At 34.2% G+C, this 12,376-nt stretch overlaps 1 protein-coding gene across 1 annotated transcript in view; it reads left to right on the top strand.

The window, feature by feature from the left end:
• Positions 1–12,376, top strand: part of RBMS3 (RNA binding motif single stranded interacting protein 3) — a 1,708,877-nt gene that overhangs the window by 757,508 nt on the left and 938,993 nt on the right. The window lies entirely within an intron of this gene.

Below are 12,376 nucleotides of genomic sequence, written 5' to 3'. Positions count from 1 at the left end.
AGTCCCGGTCCACTTGTGCTCTCTGTGCCTGCTGATTCCAAAGGTGTGAGGGGGAGGTCCACCAGAAAGCAGTATGTCCACCTTCACTGCAGCCTTTTTAAACTATTTTCTCTGATCTGATTTATGCATCCATAAGGCCCATCTAACTGCTATCTTCCAGAAATTAGTCAACATTTCTGGTTTGCTGATTGCATACTTCTTTTTTCTGTGCTCTTACAGATGAATTATCTTTGCATGTCCTTGTTATCAATTCATTGGTTCTTTAAAAGGAATCTGAGGTAAATGTGGCTGTTAAGCCACTATTTTGTTACAATGTTTAGTTCGTATTTTAGATAAGGAAAAGCAAAGAAAATCTTATAGCCAGTGCCTCTCTCTGTCCTCTGCCCCGTGTTTAATATATATTGCCTACACCGGGGGCTGGCCAACTTTTTCTATAAAGGGTGAGATGCCAATATTTTGGGCTTTATTGATAGTAAGGTCTCTGTCATAACTATTCAAATCTGCTGTTGTAGTGCAAACACAGCCATAGACAATATATAAAGAGACAAGTGTGGCTGTGTTCAATAAAAGTTTATTTACAAAAACAGGTGGCAGGCCAGATTTGCCCAAGAAAGCATGATTTTCCCACCCCTGGTTTTCATGAAAGGAGCTGAAGGAGAATATGCTGACAGTTTCAGCATGAAACAAGGAATGAAGTATTTGGGGATGCATCTAAGTTACTCATATTGAGTAACTTCCTTCAACTCTCAACCTCTCATTGTCTATAGATATTAAAGAAATTTTAATTGGAAAAATGTAGATTTAAAAACATAGCATCATACCCACAAAATACTTTGTTTTACTGTTTTCTTGTACCAATGAATAATTTCTATAGGGCTTCTTGTGACTTTGCTCTTTACAAAATGAAAGCAGCTTTTAAACAGCATTTTCTAGTGTAAAACACCCTAATATCAGAAATATTTTCCTCAGAAATTAGCATGTTTACATGCAAAGGAGAAGAAAGGTAAAAATCTCCAAAATTAACTTTAGAAAACCAGAATTGTATGTCGTACATACATGGTAAATTAGCATGTGAAGAGAGCACAAAAATGAATGGTGATGCACAATCACTTTCATCTCATTTTTCCTTAAAAGCATATTGAAACTTGGAGTCAGGAAGAGGACATAAATGTGTAGAGTAGCTATAATATAAAATATTTTAAAGTTGAAATGGATCAGAAAGTTGCTGAAAACATACTTTCTCCACACATTTACTAAGGTGGATTTGTGACAGAAGCAGATTATATTTCCCTCTTTCATTTTATTCATGCAATGCTTGAACACCAATAAAAAATCCCTTTAACTTCGATGTTCAGCTTGACATTTGTGTATGCAAACTGGAGAGAGAAAATGCAGCTCTGAAGGTGTCTTAGAAGGGCAGTGAAACTTAGGGGTTAGGATTTGAGCCTCCAAGGGAGGGAAAATATTCATGTTCTGCAGGGCTGATTCTCCATGCTTTGTCAGTGGCTTCTATTGCTATTGAGGCAGGTGACTCTCTTTGGGTGCTACTTATAAATGAGAAGTTTTCGCTCATCACTGCCACTGCAGTGCAACCTCTTTGCTTTGCAGCCAGGCTTTCTCTCACATTCCTCTCTCAAACATCACTAATAACTTCCCAACTGGCAACTCCAAGGGATTTGACTTCTTTTTTTCTTTTTCTTGTTTCACATCTGTTTAAGATTTATTTCATTAACCACAGTGTTTTAAAATAATAGTATATACCAAAACACAGATGGAGTGATTCAAAATCCACCAAGAGTTAAAGGTCAAGAGCCAAAGTCAGTGGCATTTGTATCCCAGGTCAATAAGGGTTTCATCCACCATTTTGTTTTTCTTGGGTTAATGAGTTGACATACAAAACACCCTGTTCTGAGCTCACCGTGACTTCTGACAAACAAGCACCACCGGGGCAAAGTGCTTCATTTTTGTTCTGCCTGTGCTTCTTCTTTCTTGACTGCTATGTGGTATATGAAGTTTCCTTTTAAAACTTAAATCTTTGATTCCTAAACACTTGTGTTTTTGTTTTCCTCCTAATTATTTTCTTACTCTATCAATCAATTACCTAGAATCCTTCCATACTCTTCCTATCCTTTAAGGGTTTAGCCCACTTTAATGCTCACTGAAGGACAGAATGACATAATGATTCTGAGCATAGATGTCCAAGCCTGATGGCATGGCTTTAAATCCCAGTTTGGCCAGTCACTGTCTGTGTCACCATGGGTAAGTTCCTTAATGCTTTATGCCTCAGTTTCTTCAACTTTGGGCCAATAATAATGTTTACCATGAATATGAAGTTTATGAAGTTCTACTGATAAAAATATGTAAAGCAGGGTTTTCCATATTTTAACATGCAGACAGATCAAATGGAATTCTGGATGAAATGCAAATTCTGATTCAGTAGTTCAGGGGTGGAGCTTTGGAGTCTGTTTCTATTATTCCCAAGTGATGTTGATGCTTCTGGTGTGCAGATCACTGCAAGTAGCAATAAGGAAAAGTGTTTAAAACCAAGCTGGGCACTACAGAAGCATTAGCATCATCATCATTGTCATTCTCATAATCATCATGTCAACATCATGCTTCTCTGTCCTTGAAACATTCTCTTCTTTTAGTGATCTCATTCATTTCCTTAATATCATCCTACGAGAAGGAAAGCTTTGTGAGTGCAGGAATCTTATTAGTCTTGTTGTATCTAAATGTTTAGTAAATATTTGTTGGAAAAAGAAAAAGGAAGGAGAGGAGGCAGGAAAGTAGGATAATATTTCATGTGAATAACTCCTAGTGTTTATCAACAGATCTTCTCTCCAGAATTCCACTCCAACACCACCTACTCTGCTAAATGTCTCTATCTGAAAGTCCCCCAGGCAACTCATATTTAATCCTTACAAAACTGATGTGGTATCTGCTCTAGTCTTTCCTCTGTCCATATCTCTTTTCTCCAAATCTGTTACTATCTTCTATGTTTCTTTTCATGCTACACCCACATTTTTCTTTCTTTTGTTACTACCATTTTTCTAAAAAAAAAAAAAAAAAAAGTTCTCCTCCAGTCTTCACCTGTCAAGACAATAAATTTTCTTGATGGCTCCCTCAAGGAACCTTCCTGTATGCCCCAATTAATGTGTAGTCTCAATACCCTGAAACCAATAATATTGCAGGTAGTGCCTCTTCTCATGACCCCCATCTATTAATATTTGATTGTTGTTAAGGTTGTAGCAGTGCTACCCAACTTCAGTCATGCACATGCTGCCTCTATGATTTTGATATATTTCTCCCTGTACAATCTGTTATTTTCACTTTTATCAAAGATATTTGCACGTACAAAAATCAGTAGCATTTGTATATGCCAACAGTGAACAATCTGAAGGAGAAATCAAGAAAGCAATCCCATTTACAACAGCTACAAAAAATATAAAATATTCGGGAATCAACCTAACTAAAGAAGTGAAAGATCTATACAAGGAATACTATAAAACACTGAGGAAAGAAATAGAAGAGGACACTTTAAAAATGGGAAGATACATCATGCTCATGGACTGGAAGAATAAATATTGTTAAAATGACAGTACTACTCAAAGCAATTTAAGGATTCAGTGCAGTCCCTAACAAAATACCAATGACATTCTTCACATAAATAAGAAAAAATATCCTAAAATTTATATGGAACCATGAAAGACCCTGAATAGCCAAAGCAATCCTGAGCAAAAAGGACAAAGCTAGAGGCATCATACTACCTGACTTTGAAATTTATGACAAAGCTATCGTAACCAAAATGGCATGGTACTGGCATAAAAACAAACATATAGACCAATGGAGTAGATTACAGAACCCAAATATAAATTGATGCATTTACAACCAACTCATCTTCAACAAATGTGCCCAGAATTTACAATAGGGAAAGGACAATCTTTTCAGTAAACAATTCTGGGAAAACTGGACAACCATATGCAGAAGAATGAAACTAGATCTCTCTCTCTCTCTTTCTCTCTCTCTCTCTGTCACTCCATACAGAAAAATAAAGTTTAAATGGATTAAAGATTTGAATCTAAGACGTGAAACTATAAAACTACTAGAAGAAAACATCGGGGAAATGCTCCAGGACGATGTTCTGGGCTTGTGTAAGATCTAAAAGCACAGAAAACCAAAGCAAAAATAGACAATTAGAATTACATGAAGCTAAAAAGCATTTTCACACAAAGGAAACAATCAACAAAGTGAAAAGGCAACCCACAGAATGGGGGAAAATATTTGTAAACTACTCATCTGACAAGGGATTAATAACTGGAATATAGAAGCACCTCAGGCAACTCAGTACCAAAAAAATAATAATCTGATTTAAAAATGGGCAAAAGATCTGAGCAGACATTTCTCAAAGAAGACATACAGTTGGCCAACAGGTTTATGAAAAAAATCGTCAACATCCCCAATCATTTGAGCAATGCAAATCAAAATCACAATGCAGTATTATCTCATTCCAGTTAAAATGGCTTTATTAAAAAAGAAAGGTAATAATAGATGCTGGTGGAGAAAAGGGAACCCTCTTACACTGTGGGTGGTAATAAAAATCAGTACAGCCACTATGAAGAACAGTATGGAGGTTCTTCAAAAAACTAAAAATAGAACTTCCATGTGATCCAGCAACTCTGCTACTGTGTATATATCCAAAAGAAAGGAAATCAATACGTCAAAGAGATATTTGCACTCCCATGTTTTTTGCTGCACTATTCACAATAGCCAAAATATGTAATCAACCTAATTACCCATCAAAGAATGAATGGATAAATAAAATGCGGTATGTGTACACTATTGATATTTTTCACCCATAAAAAAATAAATCATTTTATTAGCAGCAACATGATGGAACTGGAGGCCATTATGTTAAGTGAAATAAGCCAAGCACTAAGACAAATATCAGATGTTCTCACTCAGATTCAGAAGCTAAAAGAGTGGATCTCATGAAGATAGAAAGTAGATTAATGATTATCAGAGGCTGGGAAGGAGGGTATAAAGGGGAATAAAAGAATATAAATATATTTGTTACCACTAAATTCTACACTTAAAATAGTAGAGATGATAAGTTATAAGTGTATATTTTACCTCAATAAAATATTTTTAAAGATTAAAAAGATACATGCACATAGTTTAAAGAGAAAAAAGTTCTAAATGTCTGCAGATAACACCTAAAACTGAAAACAAGAAGCAGCAATAGGAAAAATAATATTTTTTCCTGAACACACATGCACATTTCCTATTTTGCAGGGAAAACTACTTTCACCTCTTTCAGTTGGTTCTTTTATGTTTACCTTTACTTCACTAAACAACATATTTATATTGCTGTTTACTTTTCATTTTAGTATTATATATAAACTCTCTATTCTGGAAAGTGAAGAGTTGGTTCTCTCTCTCATCCTACTCTACCATGTAGAGGTCCACATCCCTTCTCCCCAGTATAAATATTTTATGATTTGGATTAAATCTTTGTTTAGTGCTTACATCATTTTGGCAGTTGAACCAATAATATGCTATTGTTTTATGTACAATCACTGGTTATTTCCAGAGTTAATAATTTTGTGTTTTGCTTTATTTTTTCACTTAATAATATATGTACCACTAATTAAACTCACACAAGTTCCCTATTTAGAAACTCTCTTCTCAATATGGTTAAGACCCTTTGGGCTCTATATTAATTTCATCCTGTTAAGGGTATCCTTCACAGAGTTTTCCTACTGTTTTATTCTATATTACTTGCTCTTTACTGAGGGCTGTTATTATAGGATCTCCCATCATTATCATTTTGAGAATCTCCTTTATTCTCAAAGTGTGTTTCTCTAGGGTCTCCTGTTTCTGTGATCCAGGCCTTTCCCTCTTTCAGGTTACTTGTTTTTGTGGAATAAAATATCCAGTATTTTTGTGGCAAATGATACATCTAAGATAAATTTTTTGCAGCCATACATAGCTGAAAATGTGTTTTTTATAACACATTTGATTGATAATTTGTTGACTATAAATTCGGCATTGCAGATCTTTTATTTTTAGAACTTTGAAGCCATTTCTGCATTGTATTTTGGCTTCTGTGCTTCTATGAAGAAATATGATCCTATTTTGCTTCTTGATCATTTATATGCTAACTTGTTTTTCCTCTGTGAATGGTTATAAGATTTTGATCTTTATTTCATGTTGTTACCAAATGTGTGGTCTTAATGAAAACCTATTTTAATGTATTCTGGAAAAATTGGAAGCCCTTTAAATCTAGAAATTCTAAGTTCATGTATGAAAATATTTTTGTACTTTCTGTTGATATTTTCCTCCCATCCTGGATTAACTGAATTTTGCTTTCTGAAAATACTGTTGTTTAGATGTCCAGTCTTCTAGATTCATTCTGTAAATGTCTTATATTTTCTTTCATATTTTTATCTATCTTTGTTCTGTTTTCTGAGATTTTTTTGCAGTGTTTCTATTGAGGTTGTAATTTCTAAACACATCTTTTAATTTTAGAGAGTTCATTTTTGTTCATTAAATGACCTTTTATATCACCTTATTCTTGATTTATGAATATAATATTTCCTATTCTCTGATGGAAGATGGTAACAATATTTTTGACATTTTCCTCTCCATGAATCATCTCTGCTTTCCTAAAATTTATTTTTTCTGTGTGCTAAAGCTTCTGTTTGCACATTAGAGGGTTTTCTGTTTTGTTTGTTTATTTTTTACAAATATCTTCCTTTTCTTCCCTATCTGCTCAAACTAAGTACGTGGTAACAGATCTGGCTGGAAATTCTTACACGCAAATGATACTTTTTAAATGTGAGTTGGTGGGATTATTTTACTGGAGAACCCCCAAAATGATGACCTTTCAGACAGATTCGTCAGAATTACCAAGGAAGAATCTTCCATTATTTTTTGCAATCTCAAAACTTATAAGTAAATTTGTACTCACTCCTTGGTTTTACTAATGTACTGTTCTTATCTTTGCCTCACTTCTCATACACCTATTTATTTGCTCCTTTTGGACACAAATCCACAATTGCCTGGGTATACAACATAGAAGAAGGAATTAGGGTATCAAATTTCTCTTTGAACAAAATTACAGTATTTGCCAGCTTTTCTCCATTATCACTCCCTCTTCTGGAAGTTTCCATACTGCTGACTCTTTAAGCCTGTGGGAGGTCTGCAGTAAAAAGTAGGTAGTTTCCTAGCTTTCTAAGTGCAGCCACAAGATTTAGCTTTTCCAGGACCAAATATGCAAGCTTCCCCTAATCCTTCTGATCTCAAACTGTCAAAGTTATGTTGCTGTTGTCTTTTCACTTCTTTTTGCTTCTGTAAGTTTATTTCTTTTAAAACATTTTTCATGGCTGGGTGTGGTAGCTCATGCCTGTAATCCCACTATTTCAGGAGGCCGAGGCAGATGGATTTCATGAAGCCAGGAGTTCAAGACCAGCCTGACCAATATGATGAAACCCCGTCTCTACTAATAATACAAATGTTAGCCAGGCATGGTGGCAGGTGCCTGTAATCCCAGCTACTTGGGAGGCCGAGGCATGAAAATCCCTTAAACCCAAGAGGTGGAGATTGCACTGAGTGGAGCTCAAGCTACTCCACTCCAGCCTAGGTGACACAGTGAGAGTCCATCTCAAAAAATAAATAAATAAATAAAAATAAGTAAATAATAACATAAAACATATTTCATTATTTTACTTAGAAGTAATGCATCAAAATAAACTTGCTTAATCCTCTCCTGAGTATTTTTTAACTTACGCAACTATTTTTGCTTTAGCCCAAGCAATATTTGTGAAATTTTTTTTTCTGTTTAGCTATGTTTTATGCACGGCAAATAAATACAGAATTTTTTAACTGTCCTCATAATGTCCAAGATTATTTTATGAATGTTTAATTTTAAGCATGATGTATTTTGAAAAGTGCTATGCAATATTGCTCAGCATGAGGTTGACACTCCTTAGATATTTATTGGCTTGTAAAATTAATGGTCCCTGGACATTCCTCAGAATAATTTTTTAATAATGTATTTTACACAATATGTTCATGTGTGGGTTCTGTGTCTGTGTGTATATGTGTGTGTATGTATGTGTGTGTGTGTATGCAAGCACACAGCAGCTAATCAGACACTTAATGGAAGGAGCACTGCAAATTGTCTGTGTACCCCCAGGAACAATTCCCCACTACTGAGTTGCCATATCACTCAGCAGGGTTGAGACCCTAGCAGTGGCGTTAAGTATTATCATTATTTTCCAGAATATTACCATCTGCTCATTTGATCCATTAACCTCCTATTGTACCTCATAAAAGAAATGTCCAGGCATGGAAGCAGATACACTATAGAACCAAACAGGGAAGAGATGTTCGTCACACATTTTGCTTTGGGAACAGGGGTCAATGTTTTTCTTGTTTTATTTTTTTCTTTCCTATACAGTTTATTAACTTTCTTGCAGGGAGGTGGTAGACTGTCCACATAAATGAAATGATCCTGGTCTAGTTTGTTTATTGCTGGTGACAAGACAAATCAATTAACATTCAATGTAGTCATTTTTTTTGTGTCTTCCAAGAGGAGAAAAAATAAATGAGCTAGTAATGAGCTAATAGCTGGTTAAATTAACAAACATGTTTTCCCACTCCGCAGCTGGCTTTTTAAACCAATCATTATTACACATTAAAAGGACGTAATTTTTATGTTGGCCATATTCATGCTTATATGAGGTTGTAGAATCTGAAAAAATATGTGTTTTGGTGATTTATCTGAATTATTTATGCAGGCACTTTTCGGTATTTTTCATCACTTAATAATAATAAATACACATAATATATGCTACGTGGCAGACATTGTTTGAAGAACTATGTATGTTAATTTATTTAATCTTCAAAACAACCTTTTGAAAGAGTTATTATTCTACTTAACTAATAACAAGATGAGGTACTCAGAGAATTGAGTAATATTCCGAGTCACATAGCTGGTAAGTGGTAGATAACTCTCTGAAGCCATCCCCTCTGCCTCCAGAGTTGGCCCTGCAGTACTATATTCTATCACCACCCTACCTTCTGAGATAATGCAGGTCCAGTTTAGCTAAAGTAATGAATATGCTTGAAAAAGGAATGAACAAATTATTTTTATCTGACCTGAAGTTATGCTTATAATACAGATTGTACCAGAATCTAGGGTCTATAGAAGACATTCAGTGTAGTCCCATTGTACTTTCTATATTAAATAATGATTCCCTTAGTTTATTTAATTTTAATCTTATCTAATTCTGCCATAAAATTAGAATAATGTGAATTCGTTGGACTTCTAAACTAAAGAAATCACATTAAAATAACAAATACAAATTCAAATGATGTAAATTCCAGGCTCTTAAATTTTTGACAACTTTTAGAAGCTAAACAAAACAAAAAAGCTTTGAAGTACAGAGTAGACCATTATCTTTGTTATAAAATATTAAAAGTAGAGCTCTGTGCTCAATACTCATAATTAAATTTCACATTGTTAAATTTATTGTCTAAGTACTTTAAACTCATGCTTGTTTCTGAATATATCAACCTAGTTAAAAACGTGACTGCATTGACAAAAATTATTCTCCTTTGGAAGGTAAAGTCTTTAGCTGAAATTAAAAAAATGAAATACAGTTAAAATATAAAATCAATGCATTCCTTTCCATTTACCTCCACTTACTATTACTCAAAAATATTTTATTTTTGATACTTTTGTAAGTCCACTATCACTGTGTTCCAGAAACTGTCTCCATTATCTGAGTTAAATTAGTTCTGTTATTTTATATTTGGTTGATGAGGCCATCTTTTTATTTTTACAAAGGACTTTGTAAATATTTGGCCTCAGAGCTGAAACTGTCCTTATGGAGAAGTAAAACTTCAAAGTTTGAATAGAACTAAAATGCCTTGATGTCTGTATTTTAATGACTCAATATAGAAATGTTGAAATAATCTACTCTTCCAGTTTTCTTAAAAAATGCATGAGTTTTAGACTTATCCAACAAAGAGAGGTAACAAGCAAAGATAATAGAAGCTTTTCTGTAAGAGCTTAATAGTATTTTTTAAGGTGATTAAATATCGGCTCACGCCGGTGAATCCCAACACTTTGAGAGGCCAAGGCAGGCGGATCACGAGGTCAGAAGTTCAAGACTGTCCTGGCCAATATGATGAAACCCCGACTCTACTAAAAATACAAAAATTAGCCGGGCATGGTGGTATGCACCTGTAGCCCAGGTACTCAGGTGGTTGAGGCAGAAGAATCGCTTGAACCCGGGAGGCGGAGGTTGCAGTGAGCCAGGATCATGCCACTGCACTCCAGCCTGGGTGACTCCCTCTCAAACAAGAAACATATGTGAACATACATTAATATATTTTAAAAATAATGCTAAATATATACATGTGTACCAGTAAGATGGATAAATGCATGAATATGAAATATGTACATATTACTATGGTTTTCATGTGTCCTCTCCAAAATTCAGCCATTTCCAATGTAGTATTAGGAGGTAGGGCTTTTTAGTGGTGATTTGGCCAGAAAGCTTCTCCCTTATGAATAAGATTAGGTGCCCTCATAAAAGGGATTCATAGATGGAATTCATCTCTCTTGCCCTTTCACCTTCTGCTATGTGAAGATGAGGCAAGAATACCCTGACCAGACACCAAATGCCAGCACCTCAATCTTAGACTTTCCAGCCTCCAGAACTGTGAGAAAAAATGTATTCTCTTTATAAATTACCCAGTCATTTAGGTCTACATATTATTTAGTTTGCTAAATCTAGAATGCCTCTGAAGAATCTGTGTTTCTCCAGACAATAACTTGCTGCTCTTCAAGTTGTTTCTTTTCATCTGAACCTGTTTAATACCAGAAGAGCAGATTGATGTTGAACATGAGACAAACATTTTTAACACTAAAACAATTCTCATACTATGTAAGGCCAAAGGTAACCATTAAAGATGCTTGCTGAAGTACACCAAAAGAATAATAAACTTAGCAAATCAATAGATTTCTCTTGGTTTTCTAAGGTTTAAGTTTTCTTATGCCTTAAATATCTGATATCAGTCAATATTCATAGAAACTACTCAGATATTTCAAACAAGAAATTTAATACAGATAATTAAAAATACAGATAATTACAAAAGAGGGAGAAGGATAAGAGGAACAAAGAGGGGAAGGGAAAGCTTCTCATTGTAATAACTGTAGCAGCTCCTATACAACCTTAGGTGTGAAAGAGAAGTAGAAAAAACTGATGTCACCAGAACTCATGATTGCTCTGCTGTTGAGGCTGCTTGAGCATCTTCTGAAGCTGTCATTGCTAATGTACAAGCCATTGCTACTTCCATTGTGTGAGAATTCTGCACTGTATTGCTAGTCTATATATATATATATATACAATTACCAGTGCTTTGCTAGTATATACATACATTATATATATACATGTATATATAAAATAGTGTTAGAATTTTATTTTCTAATTGTTTATTGCTGTGTAAAGAAATGTAATTAGTAACAATAGGTACCTGATAAAGCTGACAAACCTTTTCTCAACATCCTAATGATTAATCTGTGGTTTTCCTTCGATTTTCTATACCAACATTTCACCTGAATGTAATTACAACTCTTCCATTTTTTAGATAGTTTCTTTTTTTGTGGTTGTTCTAGGTATTTTTCCTTTTTGTATAGCTCTTTAAATTTCTTGGTTTAAAACTTTTTTCTAATATCCACTTCTAATCTTCTGAGAAATATATCTTCAGTATCTATGGTTGTGTCTCCATTTTATTCCTAATATGTTCTGTTTTTTCTTTCTCACCTTTCTTATTGATAAGCTGCACCAGATATTTGTCAGTTTTACAAGGTTTCTCCAAAAGCCGAGTTGTTTATATCACTGAATCATTTTTCCCTTTGTTATTAGATTTGGTTCTTGTTTTTATATTCCTTTACCTCTACTTTATTTGTGATTTGTCTGTTTATTTCCTAAATTCTTGAAATGGATACTTGTTAATTTTCAGCTTCTCTTCAAGTATAAGTAGATATGGATATGTAGATTCATATATATCTATTTCCATATTTACTGTATCTATATATATCTCATCTGACCTTGTAGGACTATTCCCCTGTCCTTTCTCTTTTAAAGTTTCAGCCCAGCATGTATTTTTTTCTGTCGGCTCTAGATTTTTTTCTCAGGAAACTATCTATTTCATTTTCATTTCATCACTTTCACATAATTTGAATTCTAAAGTAGTCTCTTAGGTAGATCATAGATGATGGTTATTTATGTTTTTGTTACTCCATTTTTAAAGAATTTCTTGAAAGATATAGACTGATATAGTTTCCATTATTTTATCAAAA

This window comes from Symphalangus syndactylus, chromosome 1 (assembly GCF_028878055.3).
Source record: "Symphalangus syndactylus isolate Jambi chromosome 1, NHGRI_mSymSyn1-v2.1_pri, whole genome shotgun sequence".
Classification (NCBI taxonomy): domain Eukaryota; kingdom Metazoa; phylum Chordata; class Mammalia; order Primates; family Hylobatidae; genus Symphalangus; species Symphalangus syndactylus.
The sequence above is the reverse complement of the archived record's forward strand: the minus strand, read 5'-3'. Positions and strand labels throughout refer to the sequence as shown.